This window comes from Carassius auratus, chromosome 17, assembly GCF_003368295.1.
Source record: "Carassius auratus strain Wakin chromosome 17, ASM336829v1, whole genome shotgun sequence".
Lineage (NCBI taxonomy): Eukaryota > Metazoa > Chordata > Actinopteri > Cypriniformes > Cyprinidae > Carassius > Carassius auratus.
Genome location: NC_039259.1, coordinates 26177840 through 26185713, shown reverse-complemented (window position 1 = coordinate 26185713; position 7874 = coordinate 26177840).

Here is a 7874-nt window from a genome sequence, read left to right as displayed (position 1 = left end):
AAACAATACACCTCTGTTTGACAAAAAATGAAATAATTTGAATGATTAATGTTTCATTAATTACAACATTAAAAGTTAGGATACATTTGATAGCCTCTGTCTTTGATAATAAATATGTATTAAATCATAAAAAAAAAAACACAGATTTCTTTAAAAATTCCCAAAAAGAAAAACAAATATATTTAATTTAAGACACTTTTTTTTTAATCAGAATAAATTATTAAATTGTTAATTATTTACCATTCTAAATAGATTTTTTTTTTAAAGATTTTATTTTATTTTAAACTATAAAATCAGAATCGACTGAATTAAACCTCACATTGACCTATAAATATTCCTGAAATGACGGAGTCGCACCGGAGCCGATCCAGGAGCGACGTCAATGGGAAAGAGTCTCAAACTGCTCCCAGACCAGAAATGAAGCTCAATATCTGATTATTTATGACACTTCTCCAGCCTCAGTGAAGTCTCTTGGCCTGATGAAGATGTGAGCTTCTGTTACAGACGCTCATAACGAACACATTCATACTGAAACAGAGAACATCAGGTTCAGATCTGTCTGTGCTAACTGATCCACAAACAACTGAAGTGATCCACACAACCATCCTGGAGAGAAAACAAGGCATCTATTCACAACATACCTCCAACTCTTACAGCTATTAGGAGAACTCTGAGTGGTAAGATCAAATGTTTCATGGATACGGGCCCAGGTCTGCTAAAGATTAGGAGAGATCAGTTCCTGTGACGGGCTCTTCACAGACAGGAAGTGCTGCACAGGAAGTAGCAGCTGCAGTCTGGAGACAATATGATGGAGACTCAGAAGATTCAGGACTGAAACCTTCACTATTGAAACCAGAGGAGAAATAACTCACCCAACGACAAACACAAGTCTTTATTTCCTCCCGGCCTTCAGCGCATTTAACCCAAAAACTGCAGTTATTCTGACCTCTACTTGATCAAAATCAGGAAAAAAGCTCCAGAATTACACTAAAAGAGCTTCGACTGAATAAAACACTCTCAATCAGAGACAGAAGACTGTGAAACAGCAGAGTTTGATCGGGAGGAAATTCATAATGCTGTGGCTTCTTAAGGTTAAACACAGTTCAGTATCAACATGAAACTAAGCAGTATTTCTCAATAACATTTCTAATCCAAGGATAAAAACACCAGCGGGCCTCTGTCAGAGATTTCATGCTGTTTTGCAGAAGCCCAGCGGTTTTCCTGCACCTGGTATTTGCTCTTGGACTTCACACAGTATCCTGACTGAGCTCTCGGACGCTCGGCCAAACGGCCCTGTGAAGCCAAATATCTAAGTCTTGACTAATATCCTTCTGTTCCCCAATGATCGAATCTCCCATCAGGCCGAGCGGCGAGCGCTGAGGTCAGAGGTAGGCGAGGGTGAGGTAAGCGTTGACACGCCGCCCGTGATTAAAAACTTCAATATAATGAGTGTGAGCTCATAGATCCACCGTACTCCGCTGGAATAGGAACGTATAGCTGAAGAACAGATGTTACTGCACAGCATACAGACGCGTATAATACTGCTTGTTAGGATTTTTATATTTTCTGCTTTCATCTAAAGTTTAGTTAAAGTTTTAGTCGTTTTTATTATTGTTAAACAGCTGTTAAAGTGTCATTTATTTCTGTGATGCTCCGCTGTATTTTCAGCATCATTTCTCCAGAATGATCTTCAGGGATCATTCTAATATGCAGAAAACATTATTAGGGATTTAGAATTTTAAGGATTTAGATCATTTTAAGGGTACTGCTCCGGTGACAAGCGGTTGTACCCCAAAGGCTACCATTTTAGCCATTTTTTCTGTGTTGCCTGAGATTTCCCGGCCTGAAACGACATCCAAACCCTGAATAACAAGACACTCTGGCGCACGCATTAGCAGCATCTACTTATTTCCATCCAGTCATTCCAGGAGTGCATGTGTGAGAACACAGAGAGATCAAAACCGAGGTAACGGCTGACAGAAGCCCCGAGCCGACACAGAGCGCTCTTTGTTCAGCCATCAGAATCAATTTCCCCAGTTCTGCCTCCTCTGGCACGGAGGACGCTTTCAGGGCAGGAGCCAGGAGCACCTTCAACTGCACATTTTGTGGGATAAACGTGCACATTATGTGAGCGTGCAAGAAGAAAGAGAACAGCAGCGGTCAGCGGTTCACTGCTGCATATGGAACAAAGATAGAAACAATACATTTCAGTTTCTGTGCAGTTCATTTACAGTTGCACTCGCAAAGCTGCATTATAGAAGATGCATGGTGTGAAACGCTGTATATCAAGTGCATTGTAACATAAACGGTGTATTTTGATCATTTCCAGTAAGGGTTATAAATGATCTCGTGTTGGTTTGTTGATACACACCAATCAGTGTTTCTCTAGAAAAACAATCATCCAGCTCTGAACAAACTAGAGAAAGTAAGCAGTTTACACACCGCTGGACTGAACGCAGAAGAAGTGAACGATTAATAATGAGGTGATGTTGAGCTTAGAGAGATTCTGACAGCTATCACACTTTAATGTGCTTTGGCCTTCAGTGCTGGTGACCATTAAAACACAGCCGTGTGATGGAAATAAGCCCAATTACACCATCCACAACATCTCTCTGTGTTTATAACCCTACTAGAGCAACACTGACCCAAACGATTCACTGAACAGCAGCTAGAACACATTATACCAACAGTAATATAGAGAAGCTGTTTCTCTCTTAAAGTCATTCAAGATCTGGTTTCCTAATTTATATCTCCAAGTTAATTCCAAGTTTATATTTTAATTTTTAAAAAAAATTCTGCCAATCAGGAATCAATTGCACAATTTCACTTGCAATTCACTTTATAACTCACAATTCTGAGAAAAAAAAAACTTTGATATAGTTAATATATAAAATAGAAAGTATATAGAATGGAGAATATTGAAAATATAGAATATAGAAAGAGGTCTCATAATTCCGACTTTGCAAGTAAAAAAATTAAAATTAAAATTAAAAATTAAAAAATAATAATTGTGAAAAAAATGTAAAATAAAAAACCGTTGTAAGATTAAAAAGTTACAAGCTTCCACAGGAACATCTGTACACCGGCTTCATGATCCATTTTTTTTTTCATTTATAAATAACTAAACATCAATGATAACTAAAACTGAATTTGTTTCAAGTATGGGTGAATTTAACACTGTTTATTTTCCTGTTTATTCTTGTGAAGCTGTTTTGAATCGATCGGTGTTGTTTAAGCGCTATAGAATCTAATGTGCCTGGACATGTGGGATGATTAGACTGAATCTGTCAGACTGATCCCACTGTAAGTCTCAATCTGTCAGGGTCAAAGAGTCAAACACACGCAGAGATACTTTAATTATCCCAGACATCAAACATCTCCTGCCCATCGACAAGCTCCTGCAATAACAGGAAGTTTCCATCAGACCTGTGAAGAGGATCCAAACATCTGTGGTTTTGTTGGGCTTCCGCACGTAATTACAGAAATTGGTTTGCAAAGGAAAGAAGGACTCTATAAATGTAGAGGCCAATTCCTGTGGCGGTGAGATGAGAATCAGATGAAAAGGATGATTCGCTTTCTTTCACTGACTAATCACAAGTTCATGACACTATTCTCTTTAAATGACCACAAATTGTCAGTCACCACATCTGAATCTCACAGTAAGACAATGAGGCATTAAATGAAGTGCAATATTGAGTCTTAGAAGAGTGCTAATGTTAGAACTGGTGCTGCGTTCGACACCATAGATCATGACATACTCATAGATCAATCACAAAACTATACAGGTATTCAAGGACAGGCTCTAAGATGGTTTAGATCCTACCTGTCCGATCTCTTTAAATGAAATCGATTTAAACAGAGAGTCTAATCTCAATGATAATCTCGTTTATCATCAGTAAAATATGGAGTGCCACAAGGATCCGTCCTAGGTCCCCTTCTATTTTCAATATACATGTTGCCCCTTGGTAATATTATTAGAAAATACAGAATTAGCTTCCACTGTTATGCTGATGATACTCAGCTATATATCTCAACGAGACCAGATGAAACTTCCCAATTATCTAAGCTAACAGAGTGTGTTAAAAATGTAAAAGATTGGATGACCAATAATTTTCTCCAATTAAATTCGGATAAGACGGAGATATTAATTATTGGACCAAAAAACACTACACTGAATCTCGTAGACTACAATCTGCAACTAGACGGATGTACTGTTACTTCCTCTACAGTCAGAAATCTGGGTGTTATATTAGACAGCAATTTGTCTTTTGAAAATCATATTTCCCATGTTACAAAAACTGCATTCTTCCATCTTAGAAACATTGCCAAGCTACGAAACATGTTATCTGTTTCTGATGCAGAAAAGCTAGTTCATGCATTCATGACCTCTAGACTGGACTATTGTAATGCACTTCTAGGTGGTTGTCCTGCTTCGTCAATAAACAAGCTACAGGTCGTCCACAATACAGCAGCTAGAGTCCTTACGAGGTCAAGAAAATATGATCATATTACCCCAATTTTACAGTCTCTGCACTGGCTACCTATTAAGTTCTGTATCAGTTACAAATTATCATTACTTACCTAACCCTTCAGTCAAATAACATTTGATTTATGATCCAGTCACTGTTAAAACACAGTATTTCTGCCTTGTTTTCAAATGTGCAAAAACTAAAGACTCTTAAATTAAGATACATTTACCCTGTTTTATGAGAAACTGATCCAAATGAAGCGAGTTTATGACAACAAGAACCAATATGTACCAATGGGTTCAGAAAATCATCTTGGTTTCCTTTTGAATTTAGTTTATTTTTCTGAGCTCACTGGCAGATATTTGTTCTTGTTTTAATCATAAACTCATTTTTTGACCACTTTCATTTATTATCTGATGTTCTCGTGCATCTCCACATAAATATTTGAGCTGGAAGACAAGACATAAATACAGAGGAAGAACATCAGTTTGTGCGATGGAGCTGGAATCAATTTAGCAAAAAAAAAAACAGTCCGTTTTAATCAGTTTTAATTCCACATTACTCCATTATTCCATTCTGTCCTCATTCGAATGTGAATCTTTCCATGTTAAAAGACCCCATGGAATACTCTCATAAGAAAGTGGACCAAATCTCTAACTGACATTATATTACACTAATTTATGTCCAATCAGATTCTGTGTAGAATGAGCAAGCCCCTCCCCTTCAGATCACCTGACTCTGAGCATCAAAATCACATTCAGACTATGCCAAAAACAAACAAATGAGCCCTTCAATAAACGGCAGGCCAGCAGGGGTGAGAACGAGGCGCTTCACGACTGTTTCTGCATTCTTCTCCCTCATGTTCAGTCATATGGCTCTAATCGGCCGGCGACCTCCACATACTTCAATATTCCTCCTGACAGAGTCTTGTCTGCGCTTGCTGCGAGCAGCTCCTGTCTGTCTGCTGTCTGACGCTGAGCCTCCCTCACCTGCTGACCTGCTTCAGTGTGACCCCCGACACACACACACACACACACACAGACACACACACAGACACACAGACACACACACACACACAGACACAGACACACAGACACTCACACACACACACACACACACACACACACACACACACAGACACAAGCACACAAACACACACGCGCACACACACACAGACACTCACACACACACAAACACACAGACACACACACTCACACACTCACACATACTTGTTTGGGGTGCCTCGTGGGGGCACCAGTTATTTACCACATTTTGGGGACACCACTTTCCTGACATCCTAGAGACTAGATAAACACATCAAAAAATCTAAAAAAAAAAGTTTAATAAATATCTCACTTAAAATGTAATTAATTCATTAAAATAAGGGTAGGTGATAATCTGGGGACAGGTCAGGTTAACACATGTGGGGACACGGGGACAACTCCTTATATGGGCATTAACGGAAGTCCCATCTGGGGACAAAACCCTGACCAACTAGTGTATGAGTAAGTACACATGGATGTCCAATCTGGGGACAAACCAGTGTAATCTACAGACAAAGAAAGGTCATAATATGGCCAGCTGGCCAATGCATAATGGTATTTCTGGAAGTTATATTGGTTTGTTAAAAATAGGGTGGTTTAATAAGTTAGTTCATCTTAACTTCAAAAATGAACTTGAACAACATGCAATTTTCAACTGCAAGCCATTTCAGTCCACTAAGACTGCCACAATCATATACTGCATTTAACTCATTCTTACACAATTTAGTTGCTAAATTTACTGATTATTATGACCCATGAGAGACGTACGTTGAATGTGATTTTGCTGCTCTTATCAAAGTCAATCTAATATATATTATAAAGCCCTTTAAAATAAAGTTGTCACAGAGTGCTTTTACAAACACCCACCCTAAACCTGACAGAGCACACAATAAGTAAATACACACAATTTTTTTTTTTTTAATTACCATACCAATTAAACGTATACATGGTAAGCTTACTTTTAAAAGTATGAATTATGTTTGAAGTAAAGTTAAGTATCCTGTAGTTAACCAGTAATAACACATTCGGAAAGGTTAGATCAGAGCTACAATTCTTAAATTGTCTAAAATTATGAACATTATCAGTGGAATGTTTTTTTTTTTTTTTTGTCTGGTTTTGAAATGCTCTAAGAATTTAATCTTTAAGTCATTAAAAGAAATCCAAGAGAAATAAAAACGACCTTGATACAAATTGAATCTACAGCCAAATTTAATCAGTACAGTATGGGTTCAGTGCTTGCCATCAGATATTACAACATAGTTTTTATGATGCGTTTCGTCTAATGTGCCATCAGAAAATAAATTTATCAATTTACAATTAAAATGTGAAACGTAAAGGGGCCTGAATAAAGGGATTGAATACTATAGACACTCACTCTGTCGTATGGCTACTGTACAGTAAAACTAATCTACGCAATTAGAAAAAACATTTACACCAACTGCTTATCACTTGACACAGCATTAAAAACAAGGAAGTCCAAGCACCAAATTTACAACCAACATCAAGCCGTTTTAACTCTTTCAAAACTTAAGTTACATTATAATGTTTCAACTACGGTATTGAGTAGGGCTGCACGATGTGTCGTTTAAGCATCGATATCGCGATGTACAAATTCACGATAGTCACATTGCAGGATGTGCGATGTAGGCTGTCGTAGTTGATCCGTTATTCATTAACTGTATGGGCAGCTGCTCCCCGGCCCTTGACGAATGTGATTCGCGGATTAATTGCACAGTTTAAGTCCTAGCAGTTTAACACAGCGCATAAGAACGAGCAGAGAGAGAGAAAGAGCACGAGAGAGAGAGAGAGAGAGAGAGAGAGAGAGAGAGAGAGAGAGAGAGAGAGAGAGAGAGAAAGAGCACGAGAGAGAGAGAGAGAGAGAGAGAGAGAGAGAGAGAGAGAGAGAGAGGGCCCAGCCACGCGCTCACGCCCACCTTCACCGTCTTCAAACAACACAAGCGTTGTCTTGCTCTCTCCCTCGCGCAAATTTATCAAAATCAAAAAACGATGTCGGAAAAAAAAATTATAATTCTATGACGTGTTCTGTGTTGTCAAATCTTGTTTATTAAATTAATAGCAGTAACTGCACAATAAGTAGCCTACATTCAATACAAACACAGATGGTACAGACATCAGCATTTAACTTTTGTTTTTGAATTGGGTTGAAACTACAGAGAACTGGCCTTAAATAAAAGATTAACTGTAACCATGTGAAATTAAAGGTAACAACTGCATAGTTCTACAGTCCAAACAACACAATCAACACACATTCAATAAGATGTTTCTTGATCAGCATTCAGTATTTTAGTTTTTAAATTTGGTTTTAAGTTAAAAAAAAAAAAGGTCTTTACCAGTGAGACTA